The following is a 19,311-nucleotide window of genomic DNA, read 5'->3' on the forward strand; positions in this document are numbered from 1 at the left end:
ACGAGAGCGCGTTCTTTGGTATTTTTCTCCGGTAAAGACAATAACGATTCTTCATCTTAAATTTGATCGTTTATTTACGTATTAGGGTACCTAAGGTTTCATTATAAACGTTGTTTGAGTTGTTTGGAAAAGTTTATTAATAACGTTTGGGATAAATTTTGTATACATTTTGATGGAGGGAAACTGGATGGATAATTGACTGAAGCGCGCCAGCTAAACTTAGTTTTTATGGATATAAAGAAGGACATTATCGAACAAAAGGACCATTTGTGATGTAGCTGGGACCTTTTGGAGTGCCAACAGAAGAAGATCACTACACCTTCTGCCCCTCCACTTGTCATTGCACCATATTGTGTTCACCATTTAACAGAAAAACAAACTAATACCAGGAGTGAGCCAGAATATGAGACCACCTTGATCTAGCCTCATATAGGCCTAAAGAAAACAAACCCGCACCAGGATGTTCCAATGCATAAAAGAAAAGTTTCATGGTACATTCAATTATAATAAGGCTTACTTTTAAACGGGCCCTGTTATTATAGTTCAATAGACAGTGCTACTATGTTACTAGATACATTATAACACGGTGAACTGGCTCAAATTTAAATAACTCTTTGTAGATCAAACCGAAAGCAACAGTTTGAAAAATGTCAAAAGAAATCGGTCAAAGTTTAACTTTACGTTGCTATTGCCTCTTCTTCAGCGTTGCTCCGCTTCCACACCTCTGCCGGCCTAGCTTCTCAAGAAACTGCACCGCCCCAGCTGGGAGACCCTTAGGCCTGCTGGAAAGATGATTCCATACCGGATAGCCTTAGCCCGTAGCCGCTGCTTGACACTGTCGAAGAGTTTTTGGTGCTTTTGGACTTCTATGGAGAGATCTGGGAAGAACATAACTTGCCGATTCTCGTGGAGTACTCTCCCTTTCGCCCTGGCTGCATTCACCATACCATCTTATCTTTATAGTTTAAGAACTTCATTATCAGAGGCATCGGGGTGCGTTGGGGTCGGATCGTGGGGCCAGAAATCCGATGAGCTKTCTCAATGATCAAAGGAGAGCYGAGTGGCACCATCTCCAGAGCCTCAGGAAGCCACCTCTCTAGGAATGAGCAAGCATCGCTCCCCTCAGCACCTTCGCGGAGATGTACTAGTCTCAAGTTCAATCTCCTGCCGGCCGCCCTCCAAATCAACTAGTTTAGAGGTAAGCGATTCAACTTTTTCCTCAAGAGCGGTGATCGTTGCCTGCAGGGCTATAATGTTGTCTTCAGTTCAAGAGATGCGTACCTCAGCCTGAGAGATTTGCCCAGCACATTCTTTGACTTCGTTTTAAACGTTGTCCACAGCAGACAGTATATTTTCGAATTTGATATCATTAATGTCTTTGATGGTCTTGAGGCTATCTTCGGAGCTAACGGCACTGCACATGTTTATCGCCTCAGTCTTGCTTCCACCACTAGCACATGAAGCTTGCACGGCCCCTTCGTCCTCAGACTCTAAACTTTCACTCGTTAAGTCTGGCTTTTTGGTGTGACTCTTCTTTGTCGGCATTGTGGGTTTTGGAAGCTAATAAACTATTACTGCCTTTCCTGGTACATTAAGCTTAAGGGTGAACTTATTTCAGGATTTATTTCAAATTTGTAGCGGAGCTAAAAAGATGCGACTGATCAGCTCTGRGCTCTACTGGAAGCCCCGAGGTGCCTTATTGCTATTATAAACTAGCTACTAACWTAAATGGTTTGTCATACCRGTAGTATACCACGGCTCTCAGCCAATCAGCATTCTGGGCTCGAACCACCCAGTTTATAATGCTCAAAACATGGATTAGCACTTTGATTGAATGTGTGCTAAGGATAACGTGCTTCTACACCTGCATTGCTTGCTGTTTGGGGTTTTAGGCTGGGTTTCTGTACAGCACTTCGAGATATTAGCTGATGTATGAAGGGCTATATAAAATAAACTTGATTGATTGATAATGTGTGTGGATTAAAATTTGCGCAGTTTAATGTTAACTGAGTATCCTGATGTGAAACTGATTCTCATGGATCTCGAACCACCCAGTTTATAATGCTCAAAACATGGATTAGCACTTTGATTGAATGTGTGCTAAGGATAATGTGTGTGGATTAAAATTTGCGCAGTTTAATGTTAACTGAGTATCCTGATGTGAAACTGATTCTCATGGATATTTTCTATTTAAGCACCTGTCATTTTGTTTGTCTGACAGAGGCGGGTAATAAGGTTGGCATGCTTTCGTGTTTTCTTATGAACGAGCTCATTGCTTCAGTTTGTTGCTCTTTGACCGGTATTGTAAGTATTTGGCACCTGTTTTATCCCTCACACTAATATAAAGCCTCACTCTAAGACAAGGAAAGTCAAGAGTTGCTGTTGCCTCCTCACTGTTAGAATTCAATCATTGGTTTAACCTGTGACTGAATTCTAGCATTGTCATCCAACGCAGCTGTTTTTATCTCAGTGTCAAAGTCATTTCTGGGTAACAATGAAGTACTTTACAGTGATGGTTTTCAATTAAAATGGTAAAATAGAAACAAAATAGATTCTTAGCACAATTTGTCAAGCAAGAATTTTGTTAGGAATGGCAGAGTGGTCTGAGTTGGGAGGGGAAAACGGAAGATTAGCTGTTACTGGCAGAGTGGTTTGGAACTTTCCTGTCGGCCTATTAACTAATTTACTGCATGGTGATGTCACCATCCCACCAAAACACCCTTACTTTTCAGGTGGTCTTATCAAACAGCTCTTACGCTAAAAGAGCATTATCATGTTCACACATTCACAGTACTATTCCAACCTTGGTGTGTAAATATATAGTTAACACAGGAAAAACACATTTTGACTGCACTGGGCCTTTAACAAGGGCCCCAGGACTAGTGGAAGCAAAATAACCCAATAGCATCAAAGATCCACCATCATATTTTACAGTAGGTATGGGGTTCTTTTCTGCCGATGCATCCTTCCTTTGATGCGAAACCCACCACTGGTGTTTGTGGCCTAGAGCTCTTTTAATGGCCAAAGAGCTCTATTTAGCAGCCAAATAGCTCTATTAGCAGCCAAAGAGCTCTATTTAGCAGCCAAAGAGCTCTTTTTTAATGGCCAAATAGCTCTATTTAGCAGCCAAAGAGCTCTTTTTAATGGCCAAAGAGCTCTATTTAGCAGCCAAAGAGGCTCTATTTAGCAGCCAAAGAGGTCTATTTAGCAGCCAAAGAGCTCATTTAGCAGCCAAAAACCTGGTTTCCTCTGACAGGAAGCTGAAACTTGGCAGCAAGTGAATCTTCCATCTGGACAATAACCTCAAGCACACAACAAAATCCAAAAGAAAGGACTAATTGACCCCAAAATCAACATTTTGCAATGGACATCTCAGTCTCCAGACTTGAACCCCATTGAAACTCTGTGGTTAGAATTGAAGAGCACAGGCAAAAGCTATCAAAGATCTGGAAAGATTCTGTATGGAGGAAAGGTCTAAGATTCCTCCCAATATGTTCTCAAATCACATATACATTTTAGAATAAGGCTCAGTGCTGTTATCCTCGCAAGGTAAGGTAATTGCCTCAAGTAATTTCTGTTTGGAGTCTACATCTCGCCGAGCGCTTGTGCACACACAACTTAACAGCTATTGGCTGATCAGATCACAGCTGTGCACACACAGAGCAACAGCTATTGGCTGATCAGATCACAGAGGTGGAAAGGAAATACCCAGATTTCTATTTTGTCCATCATGGGGGATTTTAACCACATCAACCTTCAACAGGAACTTCCAAGATAAAAACAACTGGTTAAAATGTTGAACAAGGGGCATACCACGCTGTCCCTTGCAGAACTCAGACCATGTTTACAGCACTATTAAAAGGGGCATACCACGCTGTCCCCTTGGGAACTCAGACCATTGTGACAGCACTATTAAAGGGGCATACAACAATGACCATGTAATACTACACATCAGACAGAAAGACAGAAACTAAAAACCGCCAAGCCTGTCAAATAAACGGTGTGGAAAGGACTGACAAGGTCATTGGGGAGTTAAAGGACCTAGACACCACGGATTGGAACATATTCAAGGACAACAATGCCAACATACAGACTACACAGACAGTATCGCATCCTACATCAATGGATTGTGAGGAGAACTGCAGGTGTACGGCTAGAGCAACAGTCTCCAGCAACGACTATCTGGAAAGGACTGAAAAACACAAGAAACCTAAACAGCCCCCGATGGCAGACGACAAATCACTGCAGAATAATTGAAACCAGTTTTAATGCAGATTTGACTCTCGTTGTCTATCACTAGCAGCACCATATTACCAAGTAACATTCTAAGTATGTGAATGACAGATTTCTACCTTGTCAGCTCGGGGATTTGATCCAGCAGCCTTCCAGTTACTGGCCCAACGCTCTAACCACTAGCAGCAAGGCAAAACTTGTCATATTGACCTCTCTAGACAAGGACACTTCTTTTAATATGGGCTCATATCAAACCCTGTAGGAGAAGCTTTAGTTTCTTCTTACCCAGCACAAACTAGGCCTGTGTGAAATGGCACCCTATTCACTATATAGTACAGTACTTTGACCAGGACCCATGGAGCTCTGGTAAAACGTAGTGCACTGTGCAGGAAATAGGGTGCCATTTCAGACACAGGTAATTAAATAACTGCACTGCCTAAATCAATTTCAATCAATTTATTTTATATAGCCCTTCGTACATCAGCTAATATCTCGAAGTGCTGTATAGACACCCAGCCTAAAACCCCAAACAGCTAGTAATGCAGGTGTAGAAGCGACTGAATGAAATGCATTGACAAGTTAGTTACTCTTTCCCCCATGAGGAAATTATGTGCTTCAGTCAACTGCATTTCTTCAGTCACCATTATTTTCAAGTTCTCTTCATCCATGCAGAAGAAAGATATATTTTTTTCATGAACTCTGTCCCGTTTGTTCTAATAATGAAGACTAAATGTTTCATAAAGGGCTTTTTATTGAAGTGATATGACAAACTTGATATGACAGAATCTAAACGATTACAAAATGTGACATATGCCAAACTCGTGTACCTTATGTGACACCATGAATCTTACCTTTGTATCTGGTCTGCAAATAAATAACCTAAAATCAGACCAGCTGTCGACAACTATTTCCAACGTGCTTGGTTTACTTCATTGATACTATGCAGGAATCCAGACACCTACAGCACAGTGTAAACAAAGTATGATTCATAAGGTTGTATAGTTAGGCACTGGAAAGTTAGCCCACTTCTACCCCCTCATAGATGCTAACATGTTGACCAGACCGGACACGTCGCGTGCGCGTCGCAAAATACATTTAGAAATCCATGTTATTCAATTATTGCGCACCAGTGAGCGTCTGCGATGCCAAGAGCTAAAATATAACATTTTCTATTTCTGAAGCAGATCGCGCTGAAAGTCCTGCCTCTCCCATCTCCTCATTGGTTATACCCACGTGGGTGATTGAAAGACTAACTGTTTTGCCGGTTGTCTGGTTGTCGTGGTAATACTATGAAAGTTTAGATGCCAATCTAACATCTGGCAGTCTCTATGGGGTACCACAGGGTTCAATTCTCGGGCCGACTCTTTTCTCTGTATATATCAATGATGTTGCTGTGCTGCGGGCGATTCCTGATCCACCTCTACGCAGACGACACCATTCTGTATACTTCTGTCCCTTCCTTGGACACTGTGCTATCTAACCTCCAAATGAGCTTCAATGCCATACAACACTCCTTCCGTGGCCTCCAACTGCTCTTAAACGCTAGTAAAACCAAATGCATGCTTTTCAACCGTTCGCTGCTCCACCCGCACGCCCGACTAGCATCACACCCCTGGACGGTTCCGACCTAGAATATGTGGACATCTATAAGTACCTAGGTGTCTGGCTAGACTGCAAACTCTCCTTCAGACTCATATCAAACATCTCCAATCCAAAATCAAATCTAGTCGGCTTTCTATTTCGCAACAAAGCCTCCTTCACTCACGCCGCCATACTTCCCTAGTAAAACTGACTATCCTACCAATCCTCGACTTCGGCGATGTCATCTACAAAATAGCTTCCAATACTCTACTCAGCAAACTGGATGCAGTTTATCACAGTGCCATCCGTTTTGTTACTAAAGCACCTTATATGACCACCACTGCGACCTGTATGCCCTAGTCGGCTGGCCCTCGCTACATGTTCGTCGTCAGACCCACTGGCTCCAGGTCATCTACAAGGCTATGCTAGGTAAAGTGCCGCCTCAGTTCACTGGTCACGATGGCTACACCCACCCGTAGCACGCGCTCCAGCAGGTGTATCTCACTGATCATCCCTAAAGCCAAACCTCATTTGGCCGCCTTCCTTCCAGTTCTCTGCTGCCTGCGACTGGAACGAATTGCAAAAATCTCTGAAGTTGGAGACTTTTATCTCCCTCAACAACTTTAAACATCTGCTATCTGAGCAGCTAACCGATCGCTGCAGCTGTACATAGTCCATCGGTATATAGCCCACCCAATTTACCTACCTCACCCCCAACTGCTTTTATTATTTACTTTTCTACTCTTTTGCACACCAGTATCTCTACTTGCACATGATCATCTGATGATTTATCACTCCAGTGTTAATCTGCTAAATTGTAATTATTCGATTTATTGCCTACCTCATGCCTTTTGCACACATTGTATATAGATTCTCTTTTTTTCTACCATGTTATTGACTTGTTTATTGTTTACTCCATGTGTAACTCTGTGTTGTTGTCTGTTCACACTGCTATGCTTTATCTTGGCCAGGTCGCAGTTGCAAATGAGAACTTGTTCTCAACTAGCCTACCTGGTTAAATAAAGGTGAAATAAATTAAAATTAAAAAAATTAAAATCACCATATAAGTTCAAAGATGAAAAAGCCTGGAAGGAGGAGAGATGACTAGAAACGATTCGGTTGGCCGTTTTATGTGTGGATTAATTGGCGGAGTAGAGGATCTTGTGCATTTCAGGTAAAATAACAACTCAATGTTTATATCCCAGGACAAATTAGCTAGCAACAGCAAGCTAGCTAAATAGGACAAATTAACTAGCAAGTGCAAGCTAACTAGCTAAGTTGCCTTACATGTTTAATGCTTTTCGACCTGTCCCCAAATTAATGTAATTGGTCCAGAGTTTGTTTTGATATTTTAACCTGCGTGTGCGCAGCCGGTTTGGGTTCCGTGTAACTGCTTAACGATAGGATCTTCTGACGGGCACTTTTGTTAAGAGCCTCGACGTTTGCTGTAAACATTAACACCCATCACTTACAATACTGTATTTGGAACATAAGGTTCATATCAGCCAGATTTTTTTAAAGGTTAAATTACTACACACATTCATAGCGTTAATGTTCCCACGTGACCATATCGGAAAACAGACGAAAGACAGAGGCGACCACCTGCGGTTCAACCAAGAACTGTCATCTCCCAGCACAATGCCAAAAGACAATTCCTGGTTGAATCGCTGATAGCCCACTTTGTGCCTTTAGTGTAACGGTCACCGTTGCATGAAAAGGTGGACCAAAGCGCAGCGTGGTAAGTGTTCATGATGTATTAATAAAACTGAACACTGAATAACAAAAACAACAAAGAGACCGAATGAAACCGAAACAGTTCTGTCTGGTGCAGATGTAGCGTGGTTCATTCTGCGTTGTGTACTTTTAATTAGGACTAATTAGGACGCTGTCACAACTGACGGTCTGCTAGTTGAAATCTTTTTATTTGCTCTGCACATGAAGAGACAACACACATTATGTGAAACCCTTGGCGCAGTCACAGCTCAGGCACCTTGCTAGCCGAAAGTCAGGCAAAAGAGCGCCAAAAGGAAATAACAGGTGCTGCGTGCACACATTCAATTTTTTTTATTTTTTTATTTTACCGTTATTTTACCAGGTAAGTTGACTGAGAACACGTTCTCATTTGCAGCAACGACCTGGGGAACAGTTACAGGGGAGAGGAGGGGGATGAATGAGCCAATTGTAAACTGGGGATTATTAGGTGACCGTGATGGTTGAGGGCCAGATTGGGAATTTAGCCAGGACACCGGGGTTAACACCCCTACTCTTACGATAAGTGCCATAGGATCTTTAATGCACAACAGCACAACAGCACACCATACAATACAAGTAAAATGATACAGAACATAATTCGGACAAAATAAAAGACATACCTGCACACGAAGAGACAACACACATTATGTTAACCCTTGGCGCAGTCACAGCTCTCAGGCACCTGCGCAAGCACATGGACACTCACTCAAACACTGTCCCAAGTACTCACAAGTTACAATAGATACCCTAGTTAGCGAGCTTTGTGAAACTTGTTAACATAAATCTTTATATTATCCACACTGTAACAAACTTATGGTTTCAAAACAGTACATTGTGTAACATTATGACGGTTTTATATTAAACAATTTCGGAGCCAAGGACAACATACTTTGCTAGATGAAGGTCAGGCAAAAGAGAACAATAAGGGGGTATGGAAATACAGATAACCCACGATGGGCCAAACCAAAATATACAAAACTTTTACAATCACATGTGTGTACAATATTGATATGAAAAAGTGTTTGTACACCAAATAAAAACATTAGCTATGCAGCTGTAATTAAATTTTAAAAAATACACTGAATTATTATTATTATTATTATCAAATTATTAACATCCCCTCTTGACCTGGCCTATTTGAATTGGTCCTTGTGTGCAACTTGGTGCGTAATCTAGGGGAACAACATCACAGTGCTACACAGACACACAAAAAACAGAAAACAACTACCCACAAAACACATGTGGGAAAAGGAAACCTCAGTATGGTTCACAATCAGAGACAACAATAGACAGCTGCCTCTGGTTGAGAACCACACTCGGCCAAAACACACAGAAATAGAAAACATAAAACACAACATGTAGAATGCCCACCCCAACTCACGCCCTGACCAAACCAAATTGGAGACATAAACAGGATCTCTAAGGTCAGGGCGTGACATGTAGGCTGCAAAGGCACAACAAAAATATGGAATATTAGGCTTACGGCCAAGCATACCTTTAAACTTTTCAGTAAATGTGACAGCATAATTCTTTCAGCAACCGGCAGTTCATCCGAGTTCAGACTCTTCATTTGTGAGCAAAACAACGGTGAACAATAACTAGCACCCACGCACAGGATGAAATGAGACACAGCAGGATTAGGCCTATTGCACGATGGAGTAGGTTAATATGGTGATACAAAGTAACCAAATCACTCAATAGTTGTGCTGTTGACTGTCCCCAAATGGCAAGCTTCTTCACAGTGGTTAATGTTACATTTTGAGTAAATGTCTGACCTATGATTGGATGTGTTACAAGACAATAGGTGCGTTTGTTTTAGCTCGCCTGCATCACCGGAACATTCCATTGAATCTAAAGGCAAACTCCGTTGACTCAGAACACCTGGCGAAGTAAATCCATTTTTAGCCAGTTTCCCACTTATTTACTGTGCAGACAACAACAGATAGCACTCAGTCCATCTGACTGCATACTGCACAGGCTATGTGTTGACTGCATAAAAATATTCCACGGTCTGTGTTGGGAACCTTGCCAAAGGTGGCCTAGACCTGGTCATAGAAAGACAACTTTTGCATTTACAAGGGTGTGTGCAACAGGTGGTGGTACGCTAATACCAGCAATGTACATGTAGGCTACAACATTATGACATTTTCTCCTCTGGTTCAAAGATGGAGAATCCACTGAGACAGAGGTTTGAGATGGTCAGCAGTTTAATTTGACCTCATGTTCAACTCTCAGAATCTAACAAAAAAAAATGGTTGTGTGCTGTAAGATTTTGTGCTTACATTTCCATTTGTCCATTTTAGTCATTTAGCATGAGCTTTTATTAGGAGTGACTTACAGTTAGTGCATTCATACACCGTCTGTGAACGCCTCTGTGGGTTCTGTGGTCAGTTTGACTCATTGGGGGTATGAATAACTGCATTGTTCTATTAATGAAGACTAAATGTATTCATAAAGGGCTCTTTATTGAAGTGATATGACAAACTTGATATGACAGAATCTAAATGATTGCATTGCAATCTATCCACAAGGTTTGGAAGGCAGCCCTTGTCCTCCCCCTTTACAAAGGTTGGTAAACCATGTGACCTAGATAACTATCGCCCTATCTTAAAACGTTCTTACTTAGAAAAAATATTATAATGCTTGTTAATTCTCAGCTAAGATATTTGTTATCTATGAATTGTATTCTAAATGTACATCAGTCAGGTTTTTAGACCAGGTCATAGCATTCTCTGCTGCATGCCTAGTTATAAATCTGGTTAACTGTATGGATAAAAGGCAACATTGTGCTGTCCTCTTCATTGACCTGTCAAAGGCCTTCGATACTGATGATCACTCACTGCTAATTCTGAGGCTTTCCTCAATTGGCCTAGACTAGGCTGCATGTACCTGGTTAAAAATGACTTGACAGATAGAACTCAATGTATGATGGTGTTAAATCAGGTTTCCTGGATATTATGAAAGGTGTCCCACGGGTCGATTCTGGGTCTAGTAATTTGTACATGAACAATATTGGTATGTCTGTAAAAAATATTTTACATGCAGCTGTATGTGGACGGTAATGTTGTGTATTCTATTGCCCCCACTGTTGACCAGGCTCTATCTAAACTACAGTCTGCTTTCATTGTTTTACAGAAAATATTTTTTGACCTGAAATTAGTATTGAATGCAGGTAAAACAAAGTATATGTTGTTATCTAGAGCCCACAAAACTGATTTGATGTATTAAGCATATGTACTTTGAATGGTGCCCACATTGATCGTGTCCATGCTTACAAATATTTGGACATTTTGATAGACGATAAGCTATCTTTGAAAAAGCATATTGATGAGAATAAAAATGGGCTTCTTCTGTAGAAACAGGTCACGCCTCTCACTAAAGGACGTTCCTTCCTGTCCTCCCGAGTGGCTCTCGAGTGACGCAGTGGTCTAAGGCACTGCATCTCAGTGCTAGAGGCGTCACTACAGACTCTGGCTCGATTCCAGGCTGTATCACAACCGCCCGTGTTTCGTAGTCTCATAGGGCGGTGCACAATTGGCACAGCGTCATCCGGTTTGGCCAGGGTAGGCTGTCATTTTAAATAAGAATTTGTTCTTAACAAACTTGCCTAGTTAAATAAAAGGTAAATAAAAAAAGAATCTAGACTATGGCGACATCATCTACAGTTGAAGTCAGAAGTTTACATACACCTTAGCCAAATAAATTTAAACTCCGTTTTTCACAATTCGTGATATTTAATCCTAGTAAAAATTCCCTGTTTTAGGTCAGTTAGGATCACCACTTTATTTTAAGAATGTGAAATGTCAGAATAATAGTAGAGAGAATGATTTATTTCAGCTTGTATTTATTTCATCACATTCCCAGTGGGTCAGAAGTTTACATACACTCAATTAGTATTTGGTAGCATTGCCTTTAAATTGTTTAACTTGGGTCAAACGTTCCGGGTAGCCTTCCACAAGCTTCCCACAATAAGTTGGGTGAATTTTGGCCCATTCCTCCTGACAGAGCTGGTGTAACTGAGTCAGGTTTGTAGGCCTCTTTGCGCGCACATGCTTTTTCAGTTCTGCCCACAATTTTTCTATAGGATTGAGGGCAGGGCTTTGTGATGGCCACTCCAATACATTGACTTTGTTGTCCTTAAGCCATTTTGACAAAACTTTGGAAGTATGCTTGGGGTCATTGTCCATTTGGAAGACCCATTTGCGACCAAGCTTTAACTTCCTGACGGATGTCTTGAGATATTGCTTCAATATATCCACATAATTGTCTTTCCTTATGATGCCATCTAATTTGTGAAATGCACCAGTCCCTCCTGCAGCAAAGCACCCCCACAACATGATGCTGCCACCCCCGTGCTTCACGGTTGGGATGGTGTTCTTCGGCTTGCAAGCCTCCCCCTTTCCCTCCAAACATAACGATGGTCATTATGGCCAAACAGTTCTATTTTTGTTTCATCAGACCAGAGGACATTTCTCCAAAAAGTCCGATCTTTGTCCCATGTGCAGTTGCAAACCGAGTCTGGCTTTTTTTGTGGCGGTTTTTGGAGCAGTGGCTTCTTCTTTGCGAGCGGCCTTTTAGGTTATGTCGATATAGGACTCGTTTTACTGTGGATATAGATACTTTTGTACCTGTATTCCTCAGCATCTTCACAAGCGTCCTTTGCTGCTTCTTCTGGCGATGTTGTTAATCTCTAGGAGACAGAAACGCGTCTCTTCCTGAGCGGTTATGACGGCTGCGTGGTCCCATGGTGTTTATACCTGCGTACTATTGTTTGTACAGATGAACGTGGTACCTTCAGGCGTTTGGAAATTGCTCCTGTCACGCCCATGGCCTTAGTTATCTTGTTTTTCTTTATTATTTTAGTTGAGTCAGGGTTGACATGGGGATGTTTTTTTCTAGTCGAGGGTGTTTGTAGTGTCTAGGGGCGTTTGTAGGAAGTTTATGGGTTTGTGTTCAGTGTAGAGTGTCTAGGTATGTCTATGGTGCCTGAATGGTTCTCAATCAGAGACAGCTGTCTATCGTTGTCTCTGATTGCGGAGCACATATTTAAGGCGCCAAGGGCATTAGACAGTGTGTGGTAATTGTCTATGTTGCATGTTGCATATTTGATAGCTTCACGATCGTTTGTTGTTTTTGTATTAGTTTGTCAGTGTTCTTCAGTTTTCGTCCTTCATATATTAAAAGAAGATGTATTCATATCACGCTGCGCCTTGGTCCTCTCTTCCACGTAAAGACGATCGTGACAGAATTACCCACCACAAAAGACAAGCAGCGTGTTAAGCAGCAGCTGGAGCAACATACACAGGATTCATGGACTTGCGGAGAATACTGGATGGTAAGGGACCTTGGCACAACCGGGAGAATATCGCTCCCTCGTGAAGAGCTGGAGGCAGCTAAAGCCGAGAGGAGGCGATATGAGGAGGCAGCACGGAAGCGAGCGGGAAGCCTGAGAGTCAAACCCAAAAATTATTGTGGGAGGGGGGCTACAAGGGAGTTGTGCGAAGTCAGGTAGAGACCTGCGCCATCTCCCCGTGCTTACCGTGGGAAGCGAGAGTACGGGCAGACACCGTGTTATGCGTAGAGTTGCACGGTGTCTCCTGTACGTGTGCATAGCCCCGTGCTGTACATTCCAGCTCCTCGTATCGGCCGGGCTGAGAGTGGCATTGAGCAGTGGCCCTGAAGCCGCTCAACGCGTCTGGTCTCAGTGCGTCTCCTCGGGCCGGCATACAGGGCACCAGCCTTAACGCATCGGTGGTCCCGTTCCGCCAACACAGCCAGTGCGGGTTATTCCCACCTCCCGCACTGGTCGGGCTCGGGGACCATGTCAAACCAGTAAGGTTGGGGCAGGCTCAGTGCTCAAGGAGCCAGTAGCTGCAGCTGGTCCCGTATAGTCCGCGCCACTCTCCCGCCCCAGCCCAGTACCACCAGTGTCAAGAAACCACGCAACCAGGCTGTCCAGTGCCGTCTCCAGAGCCCTGTTCCTCCTCCACGCACTCGCCCTATGGTGCGTGTCTCCATGCCCGGTACCACCAGGTCGGCACCAACGCACCAAGCCCTTCGCCTGTGGCGTCTCCAGAGTCCTGCGTGCGTCCTGTTGCTGCTCCCCCGCACTAGCCCTTGGAGGTGCGTGTCCTTAGCCCGGTACCTCCACGTTCCGGACCACGCACGCAGACCTACTGTGGCACCTGCCGGCCAGAGTCTGCCGTTGCCCAGCGCATGCTGAGCCGCCCGCCTTGCCCCGAGAGCCGCCTGCGGACCGCCCATCTGAGCCTGCGCGCGCCCGTCTGCGAACCGCCGTCGCCCAGCGCCGTCTGAGCGCCGTTGTCCTGAGCCTTCAGACCGCTCGCGAGCCAGACTGCCAGAGTCCGCCCCCGGATGCAGTGTCCGCTCCGCACAGCCAGGCTGCCAGAGTGCCCGCCAGCCCAGGATCTGGCCAGAGTCGCCCGCCAGCCAGGTCTGCCAGAGTCGCCCGCCAGCCAGGATCTGGTCCGCCAGCAGATCTCAGATCGCCCGCCAGCCAGAGATCTTGCGCAGAGTCGCCCCGCCAGCCAGGAATCTTGCCAGAGTCGCCCGCCAGCCAGGATCTGCCAGAGTTCGCCCGCCAGCCAGGATCTGCCAGAAGCCGTCGCTCATCGGAAGCTGCCCCTCCGCCAGTGGCGCCCTCGAGAAAGGTATTCAGTCCGGACTCGGCTCGAAAGAGGTCCCGCCGATCCAGAGTGCGCCACCAAAGCGGGTTAGTGACTATGGTGAAGTGGGGGCCACGTCCCGCACCGAAGCCGCCGCCAATAAGGAAGGCCCACCGCCGGACCCTCCTTTCTTGTCAGGTTTGCGTCGGACGTCCGCACTTTGGGGGGGGGGTACTGTCACGCCCTGGCCTTAGTTATCTTATGTTTTCTGTTATTATTTTAGTTAGGTCAGGGATGTGAACATGGGGGATGTTTTTGTCTAGCGATAGGGTGTTTTGATAGTGTCTAGGGGTTTTGGTAGAGTTTATGGGTTTGTGTTCAGATGCTAGGTGTCTAGGTATCGTCTATGGTTGCCTGAGTGGTTCTCAATCAGAGACAGCTGTCTAATCGTTGTCTCTGATGGAAGCCACTATTTAAAGCAGCATAGGCATTAACAGCGTTGTGGGTAATGTCTTGTTGTTCTATGCATGTGTGCATGTAGTTTGTATAGCTGTCACGATGCGTTTGTTGTTTTTTGTATTAGGTTTGTCAGTGTTCTTCAAGTTTCGTCTTCGTTTATAAAGGAGAAGATGTATTCATTCACCGCTGCGCCTTGGTCCTCTGCTTCCACGTAAAGGACGATCGTGACATCCCAAGGATGAACCAGACTTGTGTGGAGGTCTACAATTTTTTTTCTGAGGTCTGGTCTGATTTATTTTGACTTATTTCCCATGATGTCAAACATCAGAGGCACTGAGTTTTGAAGGTAAGCCTGAAATACATTCCACCGGTACACTTCCAATTGACTCAACTTAATGTCCAATTAGCCTATCAGAGCTTCTAAAGCCATGACATCTTTTTTCTGGAATTTTCCAACGCTGTTAAATGCAGTCAACGTTTAGTGCATGTAACTTCTGACGAACAGATGGTGATACAGTGAATTACTAAGGTGAAGAATAATTCTGTCTGTAAACAATTGTTGGAAGAATTACTTGTGTCATGGCTACAAATAATGTTCTCCGACTTGCCAAAAACTATAGTTTGTAACAAGAAATTTGTGGAGTGGTGAACACATCGAGGTTAATAACTCAACCTAAGAGTGTATGTAAAACTTGCTAACTTCAACTGTATGTATTTTAGTTTTTATCACGGGACAGGTTTTACACTGATCGCGTGCTCTAGTCAGAAAGATCGAGTGTTCTTATCAACTGGGGACAGGTTTTTACACTGATCGCGTGCGTCTATCAAAAGATGCATGTTTTTTCACAGGGACAGGTTCTACACTGGATCGCTGCTCTATCAGAAAGATCACCTGTTTTATCACGGGGGAAGGTTTTACACTGACGCTGCTCTCTCTATCAGAAAGATCATGTTTTATCACGGGGGACAGGTTTTACACTGATCGCGTGCTCTAATATCAGAAAGATCGATGTTTTATCCGGGGGACAGTGTTCGTAACTGATGGCTCGTCGCTATAAGAAAGATCAGTGTTTTATGACGCGGGACAGTTTTAGACACTGATCGCTGCTGCTATCTCAAAAGATCATGTTTTATCAACGTGGGACAGGTTTTACACATGATCGTCTGCTCTATCAGAAAGATCATGTTTATTCACGGGGACAGGTTTTACACTGACATCGGGCTGGCATCAGAAAGATCATGTTTTTTATCACGGGGACAGGTTTACACTGATCGCTGCTCGCTCTATCAGAAAATCATTTTTATCACGGGATAGGTGTTTACCACTGATCGGCTGCCTACAGGAAGATCATGTTTTTATCACGGGGGACAGTGTTTACACTGATCACTGACTCTATCAGAAAGATCATGTGTTTATCACGCGGACAGGTTTAGCACTGTCGTCTCTATCGCAAGAAAGATCATGTTTTATCACGGGGGACAGGTTCTTACACTGAGGCGCGTGCATCAGAAGCATGCATGTTTTATTCACGGGGGAACAGGTTTTACACTGATCTGCTTGGCTCTCTATCAGAAAGATATGTCCTTTATCACGGGGGAACAGGTTGTTACACTGATCGCTGGCTCTAGTAGAATAGATCATGTCTTTATCATCGCTGGGAGACAGGTTAACACTGGATCGTGCTCTCTCAGATAGTAGGACGGCCCTCTGGACCTCTATGTAGGTCCAAACACTGCATTTTATTCATTTATAAACCCCTTTGTACAAAACCTCCCACTCACAGTGACATCTTATATCCCACATAGCAGTTACCAGTTTACCATACCCCTTACACTACATCCCCAGGAGCAAGAAAAATTTACCAGTTACCATACCCCTACATTACCATCCCCATAGCAAGTACCAGTTACCATACTCCTTCACTTACAGTTCCCCATAGGCAGTACTCAGTTACCCATACCCCTTATTACATCGCCCATAGTATACCATTTACCATACCCCTACATTACATCCCATAAGCAGTACCAGGTACCCATACCCCACATTACATTTCTCCCATAGCCGTTACAAAGTTACCATTACCCCGTACATACATCCCCATAGCAAGTACCAGTTTACCATTACCCCTTCATTACATCCCCATAGCAGTAACAGTTACATTACATCCCCATGCAGTACCATGTTACCATACCCCTACATTAGCATCCCCATAGCCGTACCAGTTAACCATACCCCTACATTACGCATCCCCATAGCCATACCAGTTACCATACCCCCTTCATTACATCCCCAAGCCAAGTACCAGTGACATTACGATCCCCATAGTAGACCAGTTACTATACCCCCTACATGACACCCATAGCAGTACCAGTTTTACCAACCCCTAACATTACATCCCCATAAGCCAGTACCAGTTACTCCATACCCCTGTCATTACATCCCCATAGCAAGTACCCATCTACCATTACCCCTACCATTACATCCCCATTCAGCAGCTACCCGTACCATACCCCTACATACACCCCATAGCATCCAGTACCAGTTACCAACCCCTCATACAGTCCCCTCATAGCCCAGTACCCAGTTACCATACCCCCACATTACATCCCCCATAGCAGGTACATACCATACCCCTTACATTACATCCCCATAGCAAGTTTACCATACCATACCCCCTACACTTACATCCCCATTAGCAGTACCAGTTTACCATACCCCTACATTTACATCCCCATAGCAACCCAGTTACGATTACATCCCCATAGCAGTACCAGTTACCCATTACCCCTTTTTCCCATACATCCCCATTAGCTCAGTACCAGTACCATACCCCTACCATTACATCCCCATAGCATAGCAGTACCATTACCATACCCCTACATCTACATCCCCATAGCAGTACACCAGTTACCATGCCCCTTCATTACATCCCCAGAGTATGTACCAGTTACATTACATCCCCATACAGTACCCAGGACCATACCCCTTCATTACATCCCCATAGCAGTACCAGTTACACTAACATCCCCATAAGTAAGTACCAGTTACCATGCCCTTCATTACATCCCCATAGTAGTACCAGTTACATTACATCTCCCCATAGTATACCAGTTACATTTACATCCCCATAGCAGTACCATTACATACCCCTACATACTCCCCATAGCGCGAGTACCATTACCATAACCCCTACACTACATCCCATAGCAGTACCAGTTACCCTATACCACTTCATTACATCCCCATAGTAAGTACCAGGTTACCCATTTACCCCTACGATTACATCCCCATTAGCAAGTACCAGTTACATTACATGCCCCATAGCAGTTACCAAGTTACCATACCCCCCTACATTACATCCCCATAGGAGTACAGTTGACATCCCCTACATACATCCCCAAGCAGTACCAGTTACCATACCCTTACATTACATCGCCGCCATAGCAGTACAGTTACCATACCGATACATCCCCGATAGCCAGTACCAGTTATATACTACGATCCGCATAGCGTACATGTTACGCATACCGCCTTACATTACATCCCCATAGCAGTAACAGTTACATTACCATGCCCATAGCATACCCAGCTTACCATACCCCTCATTACATCCGCCATAGCAAGTACCATACCTTCTCCACAGCAGTACCAGTTCCTAGCAGCATTACAGTCCCCATAGGCAGTACGCAGTTACATACTCCTTCATAACATCCCCATAGCCAGTACATTACCAACTCCCTAACCATACTCCCCATAGCAGTACGCAGTTACCATAGCCACCTACATACATTCCCATAGCAGTACCAGTTACCATACCCTACATTACATCCCATCAGCAGTACCAGTACCATAACTCCACATTATCCCTACAGTACGTACAACTCCTCTCGATCCCTAGCAGTCGAGTTACCTAGCCAGATTCATCGTGCAGTACAGTTAGCCCCTACATTACATCCCCATAAGTACCAGCCATTACCAGTTACCAGTACCACCTTCACTTACATCCCCACAGTAGCTTACACCATGGGCAGTACCAGTTACATAGCTACATACACCCATAGCATACCCAGTTACCATACCCCTTCAGTTACATCCCGCATAGCAGTACCAGTACCATAAGCTCCTTCATTACATCCCCATAGAGGTACCAGTTACCGATAGCCCCTACATTAATCCATCCCGTGACCCATAGACCTCATACATGCATACGAGTACCTTAACATACCCCTACATTACATCCTCGATAGCAGTACCAGTTACCAATACTCCATTCATTACAGTCCCATAGCAGTACCAGGTTACCGATAACCGCCTCATTAACCATCCCCATAGCAGTACAGTTAACCAATAGCCCTAACATTACATCCCATAGCAGTACCAAGTACCGATACTGCCTACATAGCATCCCCTATAGCCAGTACCAGTTACCAGTACCCCTTCATTACATTTCCCCATAGGCACGTACCAGTACCATACCCCTACATTAATCCCCATAGCCCAGTACCAGTTACCATAACTCCTCATGTACATCCCATAGTAAGTACCAGTTAGCATAGCGCACATTACACTCCATGTAGAGTGACAGTTACCATACTCGCCCTTCATTAACATCCCATAGCCAGTAAGACATCTCATCTAGTATACCAGTCCAGACCCTTC

The sequence above is a fragment of the Salvelinus sp. IW2-2015 genome, unplaced genomic scaffold, assembly GCF_002910315.2.
Source record: "Salvelinus sp. IW2-2015 unplaced genomic scaffold, ASM291031v2 Un_scaffold1141, whole genome shotgun sequence".
NCBI classification, from domain to species: Eukaryota; Metazoa; Chordata; class Actinopteri; order Salmoniformes; family Salmonidae; genus Salvelinus; species Salvelinus sp. IW2-2015.